The 12,894-nt window shown below is 38.0% G+C and overlaps 1 long non-coding RNA gene across 1 annotated transcript in view; it reads left to right on the top strand.

Moving 5' to 3' along the window:
* The first annotated feature begins 2,364 nt into the window (after positions 1-2,364).
* LOC306642457 overlaps positions 2,365-12,894 on the top strand; it is a 36,944-nt gene continuing 26,414 nt past the window's right edge. Inside the window, exon 1 of the long non-coding RNA XR_013758536.1 lies at positions 2,365-2,620. This is a non-coding gene — a long non-coding RNA (uncharacterized lncRNA). The remainder of the gene's footprint in view (positions 2,621-12,894) is intronic.

Here is a 12,894-nt window from a genome sequence, read left to right as displayed (position 1 = left end):
AATTAATACCACTTAGGTTTAAATTGCCACATGTGGCTTGTGAATACAGTATTAGCTCAGCTATGTTGCATGAAATCTATTTTAGGAAACAGATGATGGAACAATTTCCAGTGGATATTGAGTGACCCGAATCAGGGACACAGACAGGAGCTCTGGTAAATAGAAACTCACACCCAGTAGTCACTTGGGAACAACCAGATGTGGTGGTGGTAAGTCAAGGTTTATATCTTTCATTGAATTATCTTCAAAAAATATTGTTTTCCTTCATTTTTGTGCATCTGAGTATTCAACTAGTATTTATACAGGTGAAATGGATTTACAGTGCCAGTTATGGACTGGAGATGTAGCCAGTGGTAGTGTGCTAGCCCAGCATGTGAAGAGTCCTGGGTCTTGAAGAAAAAAAAAAATTCAGTTAGTAAAAAAAGAGGAAAGGTAACAGGTTCAGTGATAATTTGTTTTAAAGGTCTGAAAATGTAGTCCCAGTTTGAGGGATTCAAAACATCCCACTTAGTTACTACTATGTTTTCTTCATAACAGTGTTTCTCTTCTCAAAATATTGGCAGTGCATTTCATTTTATTAATGTGTGGCTTCTCTATTTTTATCAGACTTTCTTTTTCATATCCAGGCGTGCTTCTGCCCTAATTAAAATCGCATTTCCTAGCTCCTCAAACTCTGAAAAAACAAATTGAATTCCTCAGTTTCCTAACCAAATTTATTTGGAATTTTAGGTGTTTGGGTCAGCTTACCAGTTTAAAGTCTCATGAATTTCCCCATGATGGTCAAAGAAGCCAAATGAAAGAATTTTGAGCAAATTCAATGTCAGACAAAGTAGGAAGATTGTTTCCTGGAGGGAAGAAGCCCACTTGTGAATTCGGGCAGAGAAGGGTGTGGAGAGAGGATGGGTGGAGCTGGAGGTAGAAGCGTGGTAGACATGGCCTAGAAACTTATCTAAGATTCTGGCAAGTGTTCCAAGAGCAATGGAGAACCCAAGACATGCCAAATGTGGGCAGGGCATCCTGGGGTTTCACTGGAGCCCTTGATCTTAGAGGTCCAGCCAAGCCCATCTCCTATGCACGGGAATTCTCCCCACAGTAGTAGCTACTTAGATGAAAATGAACTTGAACTTGATCCACTTGATCCATTCAGGTTGCCTGTCATTCCAAGAAAAGAGTGAGGGATTCAGATACTACAGAGAGTCATGTCGACACTGAATCACAGAAGCTAAGCTATATGCAAAGGTAATAGAAACAGGAAAAATCCAAGTTTCTGAGCTAGAGTTGTGCAAACCACTAATAAAGGATTTGAGTATTCGAGTAAGACATGTTAATCAACTGCCTTTTCTGTGGATGTGTCACAGGAGACACTATTTTAGCCATCAAGTCCTCATGCAGCAAGCACCATTGGAAGTAAAGTGCCAATCCTTTGTTGTTTGTTTGTTTTCCTATAGCACAATCCTGTCAATATCTACACATTCACTGCAAATGTTAGGTGCAAGGCAGAAATTGTTTTCTCCAGTGGAAAAATCCAGACTTGCTACCCAGTATACCTCTTGCTCAAACTTTTTTGCAGCCTCCTCTGCCTTTCTCCTGCCCTTGAGATAATCTGCAGTGACATGCAGCGGCACCTGATTCCTTTAGGAAATTGATTATTCTTTGATTTCACACTCTCTTAGCCTCCTCTCCAGTTCGTGTGATATTGGTTGAATTTTTCCTGCTTTTCTAGCTTTTTGTTTCCTAATTCCCATTTGCACAGAGTTATAATAGTAAGACAGTCTCTATTCTAATATTTGGAAATCTTTTACAATAAGCTCCTTCTGACAATATTAATGGAAACTGCAACGTTCTTATTTCAAGTGGGTATTTAGACTTTTGTTATTTGGTACAAGAAGTTGATGCCAGAATGTGAACAATAAAATTACATGGAAAATCGCTATTATGAATCATTGAATATTTAATGAGTTATGGAAATGAAACTGTCAAGACACGAGAGCTGGTATGAAAAGCTGTGAGGGGGAAAATGGATAAAACTGGAAACCTGAAATATTGCAATGCTGCCAAACCCAGTGGAAGTGTCCATACCACTCTGGGGGGGTGGTGCGGAGTTCAAAGCATTGTCAGTAGAAGCTGCAGGACATGGGGTTGGTGCCTTTGTGGTAAGCAAATTTGGAGCATAGAGGAATGTGGCATCTCTTCTTAAGAGTTTTCTTGGGTTTGGTGTTCAAAGTGAACTACAGGCATCAATTTCTTCATTAAATTTCAATGGATGCTCCGTAATGTGAAGTGACACTGATAACAGTCAACAACATCTTAAAGTGACTTCTCTTCCTTTCAGGATCAAATGCCTTTTGCACAGACCTCCCCACCTGCAGGCCCTGAAGAGGTGAGCCAGAGCTCAAAGGAAGGGAGACCCATTGGACTGAATTTGAGAATAATATTTTAGATTCCTCACATGGGATTTGGGGTTTTTACCAAAATGTCATCAGAAATTCTGTGTCTTACCCAAGATGAACTTAAGAAGCATGCGAGGAAGATGAAAAAACTGGTTGCAAACAGGCCACCTTCGGAAAGTGCTCACTGGAGGGATGACCCTCTTCTAACTTCATAACGTGACTTTTCCCAGGTCAGTCCAGGTTTTGCTACATTAACATTTCCAATCCACAAATCTTTAAGGTTTCATAGAACCAAGTTTTGAGTTTTCATCCATATTGCCAATCCATGAATTTGCATCTAGGTCATCTAGTTGGTTTGGTTTGTTGGAGTTGCTCAAGGGTCTAAGCTGTTGTAGAAGCTACCACTGTAGCCATCCAAGGTCACCTTGTGTTATGGTTTAGATAGGAGGTGTCCCCCAAAAGCTCACATGTGAGACAATGCAAGAAAGTTTAGAGGTGAAAGGATTGGGTTAAGGAAGACTTAACCTAATCAGCTGTTAATCCCCTGATAGGAATTAACTGAGTTTTAACTACAGGCTGATAGGGTGTGACTGGAGGAGGTAGTCACTGGGGGGTGTGCCCTTGGGGTTCATATTTTGTCCCAAATTGGAGTGCACGCTCTCTCTCTCTCTCTCTCTCGCTCTCTCGCTCTCTCTCTCTCTCTCACTCACTCTCTCACTCTCCCTCTCTCTCTCCCTCTCTCTCTCTCTCTCCTCTCTTCCCCTTCCTCCCTCTCTCTCACTATTTCTGCTTCCTGGCCATGTCCTGAGTGACTTTCCTCTGTCAAGCTCTTCAGTCACGATGTTCTGCCTCACCTCGACCCCTAAGGAATAAAGCTGGCCATTTATGGACTGAGAACTCTGAAACAGTCAGTCCCCCACACCAGATAAAATGTTTTTCCTCTAAAATTGTTCTAGTTAGTTCTTTTGGTTGCAGCAGCAAAAACATGACTAAAATACCTTTCCAGGAAGGAATTCTGAAAGTCTTCAAACCAGCAACTAGATGCTTCATACTAAAAACGACACTCACTTATTTCTGCTCACAAGTCACTAGGTGAGATTAATCATGTGGTACTTCTCAATCACAAAATGTTAGAAAGTGCAATCAGGGCATGTCTCAGGAAAGCCAAAGTCTACAAACACCTGGAGAATAGCATTAATGACAGGTACAAGTTCTCCTAAGATGAAGAGCTTCAGTAAAAATGAGAAAGCATATTTTTGTGGTGATTCTGAGCAAAGTGTCAATGGAATTAATGGGAAAAAAATTCCACTTTTTAAAAAATGCTAAAACTAGAAAATTGAAACTGGGATAGTGGCCAGAAGTTCACCAGGATTTGGAAAATTAAAGGACAGACTAAGGACAAATAGGAAGTGTTGACATTTCTCCTGGGTATAATAGAGGGAAGGGAAAAGGAGAGGGAGAGACTTAAAATATATTCTTGGAGTAACAGTCTGTGACTATTAAGATCTAGTTAGCAATGGATAACTTACTCTTAGGATCATTATATTAGAAGGAGCATAGCTCAATACATTGTAATAATAGTGGGAAAATTCCAATAGAGTTCTTTTGCCACATTCTCCGGATAGTGAAAGGGTGTGTGTTTAGATGATAGAAGATCAGTCTTAGATTTGAAGCACAACTTACTTACTTTTCTTTATTGAATCTATGCTCCATTACTTATGTTGGATTATGAAGTTCATTGTTTTTCAAATGTGTTTTCGTCAATGGAACCACTTCTTTGAAGGAAATCTTATCCAGAGAAAAGCAGAGCTCTTGATAGAAGAACGCTTCCTGAGAGAATTGTCTGTGGGTTTTGGGAAATATGGATGGGGGTGTTCTATCTTCTCCCCCAGTGACTCTTCTGTCCCCAGTGCCTTAAAGACTCCCTGAATCTCTGGCAGTTCTTTAAAACTCAGTTTAAAATCATTAGACACCTCCTTTTGTATGGGAGAATGCTGACACCAGAAATATTAAGTATTTTGCTCAAGGCCAAACAGATAATTAGTGACTGATCTTGGACTATTGATTTCTATCCCAGGGATTTTTCCCCATTGAAATATTTATAATGAATAAAGAAGTTGCTCGTTTTTCTTCTAGTATTACCTCCTTAAGCAAAGAATTTTTTTCCTCTGCCCCTTTGATATAGTTAAATAACTAATGATTTACATCCAAACATTAAATCTTGTGGAAAATTCTCAGAATCTTTAACCGCTTCTTGACATTCACCCACAATTCTTTCAAGCAGATATTGATGTTTTCTGGCTTCATTAGCTCTTCGCCATCTGGTGCGTTGATGAGATGGGAATGGAGAGTGAGTGATTTAGCACATTTCTGACAGAGTCCAGGATTTCTTTTCTGTTACCTTTATAGTACATTCTGCACCTCCAATTATGCTGGCCACCCTATTGACGCATCCCTACTTGTCTCACCCAATCAATGGTATCTCTCAATCAAACTTCTCGTACTCACCTCATTCATTTCCATGGTGAGACGTTTTCCTGATTTTAGTCCTCATCTTCTCTCCATGGCGCCCGGTGTCTCATGCATTATCCACAGCTCTTTCGCTGGACATAGTCATGTGGTCCATTATATTCTGCAGATCATCATTCTTTAACCTTCCCAGGGTCTAATTTGCAGTTTTGTCCTTCATTGAAATGAATATTGCTTTTCTGATAACTTCGAAACATTTACAATAAGCGGTCATCATTGATTTTCCTCAAAATAAATTTTCTTTACAATTTTTTATTTTTTTTACCTTTGTACGCCTTGTGTTTTAACTATTAGATTGATCATCCGTGAATGCACTTCATCAATAGCACTAAAAAGTTTCTAAAGAATACTGTTTAAAAGTTAGGGAAATAGAGTTTATGGCCTCTAGCTTTATTTTGTTCTGATCTTAAGCTCCGTGCTTTCTTTTATGAGTCTTTCAGTTCTTAGACTCTGGGCAGCATTAAACTCCTGAATACAAGAACTACCTCAGGCCTGTTTAAGGAGTGTAGTAAAGGTGAAGCTATGATCCAGAACATGATGCTATTGTTTAATGTAGCAATCAGCATGGTCTGGGAAAACCGTAGTATTTTGCCTTGGTAATCTGCTAGAAGTCACTTCTAAGTCAAATGATGACGTGGTGGTGAAGAGAGTTTTCAGTGGTGCAGGGTAACTAGAGAAGGAAGCATCTTTCAATACCTTTGGAATTCTTAAGGTCTGCTTTCCAGTAGAATTATCAGATCTATCCCAAATTCACAGATACATAGATAAAACAGTTCTCCCAATGGTATAGAAAATAAAGCAGAGAACACAGTATCCTCCACCTGTGTACAAGCATCGAATGTAACCAGCTAAAAGAGCTAAGAGGGAGAGAGGGAAATCTTTTCTCAATCTCAGCTGATCTGCAATCAGCTATTGCCAAATTTTAACAAACTTCATACCAAATCCTGCTTAGTATGCAGCTGTGCTTGCACGTTAAGACTGGAAAGCATATGGGGTAGTTTGACTAACTCATGTCAAAATTTTTAATTATGAATATCTTCAATATTGTAATCAAAGCTGATTATCCAGAAGTATTTCAATTTATTACCATGTATCTGAAGATGTGAAGATGAAAGACTTTTTTTAATAATCTACTTCAATTGATTTAGGTTTGTGTATTTTAAGATTTATTTTTTTGGGGGGTAGCAGCTCATTCATTTTAGTTTTCAAAGATGGAAGCTACAGATACAAAAGCAAGCATCTGACATCTGACACTACTTTGTTGGAAAAAATCCAGCTGCCCTCACCTGCTAAGCCATGTCCCACCCTTTCCTAGGGCCATAGCTTCAGGACTTTGAGAGCACCTATGTGCTTGGAAAATCACAGTCTTGAAAATCTGTTCAAGACCATAAGCCTTGCCTTGTGCTGTGCACCAACACTGTGTCACGATTAAACCACATCACTCATGAAGTAATAAGAACGGAAGGGGGGGTCCCAGTTCCTCATTCACTGGTGTGGGCTGTAAAGTTCTGAATTGGGCTCAACAGTCATATATTTAGCCCCTAAAATGGATCAGAAATCACATCAGAGCTGTTGACACAGAATAAATGAGGGACCATCTCTGTCCTCATGGATCTTATGTTCTGGGAGCAGTTGGTAAGCATGATATAAGGCAACTCAGTACAAAATGTATCTTAAATGGATGTTACAGAGGACTCAAATTACAGAATACAAACAAAGCAACTAAGAAGTTAAGGAAAGCCCCTATAATTCCATGAATGTTAAATTGAGATTTAGAAGAGAAAGAGCTGTCCATGGGAGGATGGGAGCCAGGTAACAGGAGAACCTCTCAGAGAGGACTTCACATTATGAACCATTGACAGGGAAGGGCCTGGCATATGAGGGGTCTCCTTGTGTTTTTTCGTTTTTTTTTTTTTTTCTTTTTTTTTTTTAATATGTGGAATGTTTTTTGTCACTGTTATTTTTTTTAATTTGTTCTTTTCAGATATACATGACAGTAGAGTATATTTTATAAACTATACATACATGAAGTATAATTCTAATTAGTAACCCATTCTTTCAGTTGCGATATGGAGTTTCTCCTATGTGAACATAGGAAAGTGATGTCCCATTCACTGTCCTGCCTTTCCTAGTCTCACCCCCCTTCTCTTCATTCCCCTTTGTCTAATCCAATGGACTTGTAATCTTCTCTGCCTTCTTATTGTGTGTTGGCATTCACATATTAGAGAGAACACTTGGCCTTTCATTTTTAGGGACTGGCTTATTTCACTTAGCATGAAAGTCTCCTATTCCATCCATTTAATGGCAAATGCCATAATTACATTCTTATTTATGTTTGAGTAATATTCTGTTGTATATATATATATATATATACCACATTTTCTTTATTCATTTGTCCTTTGAAGGGCATCTAGGTTGGTTCCATACCTCTGCTGTTGTAAATGGAGCTGCTATGAATATTGATATGGCTGCATCACTGTAGTATGCTAATTTTAAGTCCTTTGGGTATATAACAAAGAGTGGGTCTATTGGGTCAAATGGTGGTCTCATTTTAAATTTTCTGAGAAATCTCCCTACTGCTTTCCAGAGTGGTTACACCAGTTTGCAATCCCACAGACAATGTATGAGTGAGCCTTTTCCCCCACATCCTCACCAACATTTATTTGTATTCTTGATAATTGCCATTCTTACTGGAGTGAGATGGAATATCAGTGTGGTTTTAATTTGCATTTCTCTAATTACTAGAGACGTTGAAATTTTTTTTCAAATATTTGTTGAGCATTTGTATTTCTTCTGTGAAGCACACTGTGGTTTTTATGTGCATTTCCCAGTGATTAGTGATGTTGAGCACCTTTTCCAACACCTGGTGGCCTTCTGTATGTCTTCTTTGGGAAAGTGTCTCTTATACAGACTCTTTGCTCAACTTTCCATCAGCTTACTTATTCATTTAATTTTTTTGCTATTGTGTTGTATTCCCTCATATGCTTTGAATATTAATCCCTGAGAGAATGTATGGTTGGAACATATTTTCTCCTACCATAGGATACATGGTCATTGTGTACATTGTTTCTTCACTGTGCAGAAACCTTTCAGTCTGACATAGTCCCACTTTATTTTTGCGTTGGTTTTTGAACTCCTGTCTTGATCAGGGAATGTCCAAGCTCAATGTCATTGAGTCTTTCTCTTATCTTTGCTTGTAGAAATGATGACTATTAATGTTGACAAGCATATGGAGAAGTTAGAAGCCCTGCACACTGTTGGTGGGAATGTAGAGCGGTACAGTCACTAAGGAAAACAGTAGTGAAAGTTCTCCAAATTTAAAAATAGCACTACTGTATGAACTAACAATCCCAACTCACTTCTGAGACTACATTCAAAGAATTAAAGTAGGAATCATGAAGAGATAATGTACTTCTCTGTACACTGCAGCCATGTTCACAGTAATCTAGCTTGGGAGCAACCTAAATGCCCATGGATGTGTATATGGATAAAAGAAATGTGTGTGCATGCATGTACACACAGACAGACACACACACACACACACACACACACACACATATTCAATGGAATACTATTATATTATTCAACTCAAAAAAGAAGGGGATCCTATCATGTGCAACTAGGCAGCAGTGTAGATGAACTCAACATCATTATGATAAGTAAAGTAAGCCAGGCTCAGGAAGACAAGTTCTGCGTGATCTCACTTAGATGAAGTGTCTAAAGCAGTTGAACTCATAGAATTAGAGAACAGAAAGGTGCTAGCCAATGACTGACAGTAAGGTGGAATGTGAGCTTCTGCTCTGGGTACGAAGTCTCAGTCACACAAATGGAATCATTTCTAGAAATCTGCTGTGCCACAGGGTGCTTACAGATAGCCACACTGTACTTTTTAATTATTAAGGAGCTCTTTCAAGGAGAGGTCTTATGTTAATTGTGGGACCAGGGTGTAGCCCTATTGAGAAGGACGATTTGGGAAGCTATTGGATGGTAGGTAGATCCAGGCTGATTGAGGTATTAAATCTAAAGGCCGTGAGGAGTCACTGAAGACTGGGTGAACAACACATCCTAAGATCCTTCCTTTCTTCCTCTTCAGCTTTGTCAGAGATAATTCTTTGTTTTCTTAACACATTGATCTGGTATTGAAAGTTATGCTTTCCTTACACTTAGAGGGCTTGATCTTCTTTGCCTCTGTTTGTTGGGAGTGGCAACTAAATTATGGGTTTTGCAACTGTTCTGTGACAGAGGCTCGCCCCTCTGGAGAACTCTCCATGTGAAGGTGCTGATTGAGATAGCCCAGTTGCTATGGTGATGCCCTGTTCAGTGGAGGGTTCTGTGCCAGTCCCAGAGCTGTTTTGTTCTTAACCTTAGCTTTCAGATGCCAGCTGCTTGGGGGTACAAAGTTACCGGCCCAATTGATACTCATAGTTGGGCTGCTCAGACTCATGACCTTGGCTCTGCTTGCTTTGAAAAAACTTTCCCACAATAACCCTTTCTTTGGTACAACCTGAATAATAAACATGCTGAGCTGACTCGTGGTCATGCACTCCATTAGGGTGTGGTGGCCACTGGGTCCCAACTTTTTCTCTCATTGTGTGTCTGTTTGTTTTTTCTCATCTGTTTTCCTTAATTACCCATAGTGCAGGACACAGCATCTGTTAATATTTTAAGTTGTGAAAGATAGGTTTATTTGACTTAATTGTTACAGTATCTGAAATTGAAAAAAGAGGTCAGAATCTTCTTGAATCTCTCTCCTAGGCTGTGCTGTATCTGTGTGCATGTGCACATCCATATTTCACACAATAGGCACAGGAAGAGGAGCAGCTTCCAGGATGTATTCCATTCTTACAAGATGAAACCCAGTGTTTGTCTTTCTTCAAAGAGAGAATAATTTTCTTGTGTTATGTAATAAAAAATGACCTTGATGTTTCCAATGGAAGTTCTAGGTTCAATGTGGTTACTGAAGCTTCCAATATTTGTGTCGTATTAAGTCATTCTTCGTGATTTTCTATCTATAAAAAACTAGTTAAGAAACACTTTTGAAAGAGCTCCTAAATTGAAAAAAGAAAAGAATAAATTAGTTTTACTGGAACAAGTTAACTTGTATTCAAGACTACAAATCCAATATTTACTGTGTGCCCTTAGACAAGTTATTTAATTATCTGAGCCTTAAATTTTTAAAACTATGTGAAATAGGAAAAACAATTCTCATCTTGAAAATTTTGTATGGACCAATAGTAATAAAAGATTTTAGTGCTTATGCAAGCAAGTGTTATGTACCTGTTCCATGATAGTTATTATGGGTAATACCAATAGCATTGATGGAATTCTTCAAATCAATCGTCTTAGAAGACTATTAAATGGTGATTTAGGAAGGAGTCATCATATTTGATTCATGTTATAGACTTCTTTGGAGATCTTCAATTTTGTTACTGTAATTGTTTTAATAATATCCCCCAAAATCAAGTTGAGAATATTGACTGTGGCATTAAAATAATTTGACTTTTACATAAATTATTGTCCACTCTGTGTGATGTGTGACCACAGACTCACAGGTAACTAAGAACACTCTTAGTGCTTTTGTTCAACTGTTTGTTGTATTAGTTTTCTTGGTAGGTCTTCCTCGGCCCGGATTTCTCTTTCTTTGACTTTTATTTCTGTAATAAAATGTAATTCATTTTCATTGGATACACTTTGAAAACTCATAATGACAATTTAAAAACCAGAATCTCATTTCTGGAATGGAACTCTTCATAATATTTTTGAGTGTTTATTTTGAGTTTCCCTAAGGTTCTCTTTGGCCTCATTCTGTCTATCTATCCAATCTAACTATATAGTATATATATTATGTTATAATATATATTGTTTTAATATATATATATATATATATAGATAGATAGATGAGCTCAGGGATCTATACTATGCACCATATGAGTTGTCATGAATTTCCTCAGAGCATGATTCAGTTCATTGAGTACTGCAGGGTGGTGGCTCCCTGCCCTTTTGGTTCTTCCGGGATAATGTGAAACATTAATTCTGTTGATAAAGTAATAAAATATTCCCTCATTTAAAAGTTTACCTATATGACTTTTGGATTGGAAGGTTGAGGATGCAGGTTTAAACCAGCTTGTTGAAATGCCTATTCATCTCGACCCAGATTATTGATACCATCGCTCTCCAAAGGAGCATTCGGAAAAATAAATAAATCTTGGTGGCTGATTTGGTCTCATGTTTTACAGCTTCTTTGTTGCCTTGGAATGGCAACAGGTGTACTATGCCTTTGTTATCTCCAACACCTCAGGTTAATGCACTTTTATCAGGGAATATTTATTATTTCTTCATAGAGGTAGCCCCACACTCAGGCGTCTAGGCACGAAGTCTTGAGTTTGCGAGACACCCTGCTCTGGACCATGCTTGGGAAGTGTGTGTTCTCAGTCACTTGTCAGAGAAGGATGGATTCTGCAGCCATCAACCGTCACACATAGCACCAGTAACAGCAGGTCCTGCCCTGCTCTTTGGAGTCACAGAGCTTGGTCATTCTTCCTTGCTGCTTTCTGTGCTGCGATTGCACACAGTCATTTTTCCTTCCCTTTGTCCACCTTCTCTAGTTGGCCTCTAGGACCGGTCTGGATCATGGGACCTTCAAGTGATGTTCTTTTTAGTGCACACCTGTGCTTCAGTTTGGTACTTAAATATTTCCAAAACTGCACCTCAATTTCTCCTCCTGTTATTCTCACCTCTTTCAGTTGTTACTTACACTATACTCAGGACACAACAGGGACTTGATCCAGATACCTGGGGTCATCTCAGATGCCTCTTTCTTGTTCCTGTACACAGAATTATTCATGAATTCAAACTAAATCTATCTTCAAAGTATGGTTAGATAATTTTTAAATTTCTTCTTCTTTAGTTGTTCATGTATCTCTTATTTTATTTATTTATATGTGGTGTTGAGTATTGAACCTAGGGCATCACACATGCCAGGCAAGTGCTCTACCACTGAGCCGTAACTTCAGCCCCTTAAGTAAATACTAAATTACTAAAAAGTAATTGTAATACATGTTCTGATCATGATTCCATGAGTCATATGCGGAATCTTTTATAACTCCATTAGCAGTCTCTCAAATTTTGGGGACCTATTTCACCTTCCTTACTCATTCTCTTTCCAAAGAAGTCTTACTAAGATTCTAATTTTATTACATTCCTTCTGGCAGGGACTGAATTGTGATTCACCCCTTTCCTTTTTATTGAAGCCCTTACCTCCAATGTGATTATGCAGCTGAGGACTTTAATGAAGTCATTAAGTTCAATGACATCATGAGGATGGCCCCAAATCCTGTAGGACTGATGCCCTTATGTGGAAAGACATTGAGCTCTCCCCTCTTTATGCATGTATAGAGAAAATAATGTAATGCATCAACATCTAGCTTCAATAATTATCAATATTTTGCAAATTTTGTTTTTCTGTTCAAACTACACATTTTATTTATTTATCCATTCAATAATTTTAAAGAAAATTCCATATATTCTGTAATTTCTCCCATAAACAGTATGGGTTCAAATGTCTTAATAAACATAGCCACAAAACATCACACCTAAAAATAAATAATTAAATATTTCTTTAATATCATTGAATGTCAAAAACAGACTTTCTGGTGGATATATTTCTTAGATTGCTTTTCTCTCATAAAACTTGTTTTCTTGGAAACAAAATAAATAATGCCTATATTTTCCATTTTCTATAATGTTCTAATAATGACCAATGGTATAAGGACCATTTGACCCATTGTTGTAAAATTCTCCATCAATTTTCTGAAATGGTGTTATCAATTCTGGATGACTGCAAATCTACAAATTACATACATGTGTTCTACTTTGTAAAGATTATAAAATTGTACATAATTTACTTACTATTTAATTTATTAAGATAATGCCATTCTAGAAATTCATGTTGAATGCTCATAATGTAGAAAAAGCC

Source organism: Sciurus vulgaris, assembly GCF_902686455.1.
Source record: "Sciurus vulgaris genome assembly, chromosome: 12".
NCBI classification, from domain to species: Eukaryota; Metazoa; Chordata; class Mammalia; order Rodentia; family Sciuridae; genus Sciurus; species Sciurus vulgaris.
Note: the sequence above shows the minus strand (reverse complement) of the source record. Positions and strands in the feature narration are given on the sequence as shown.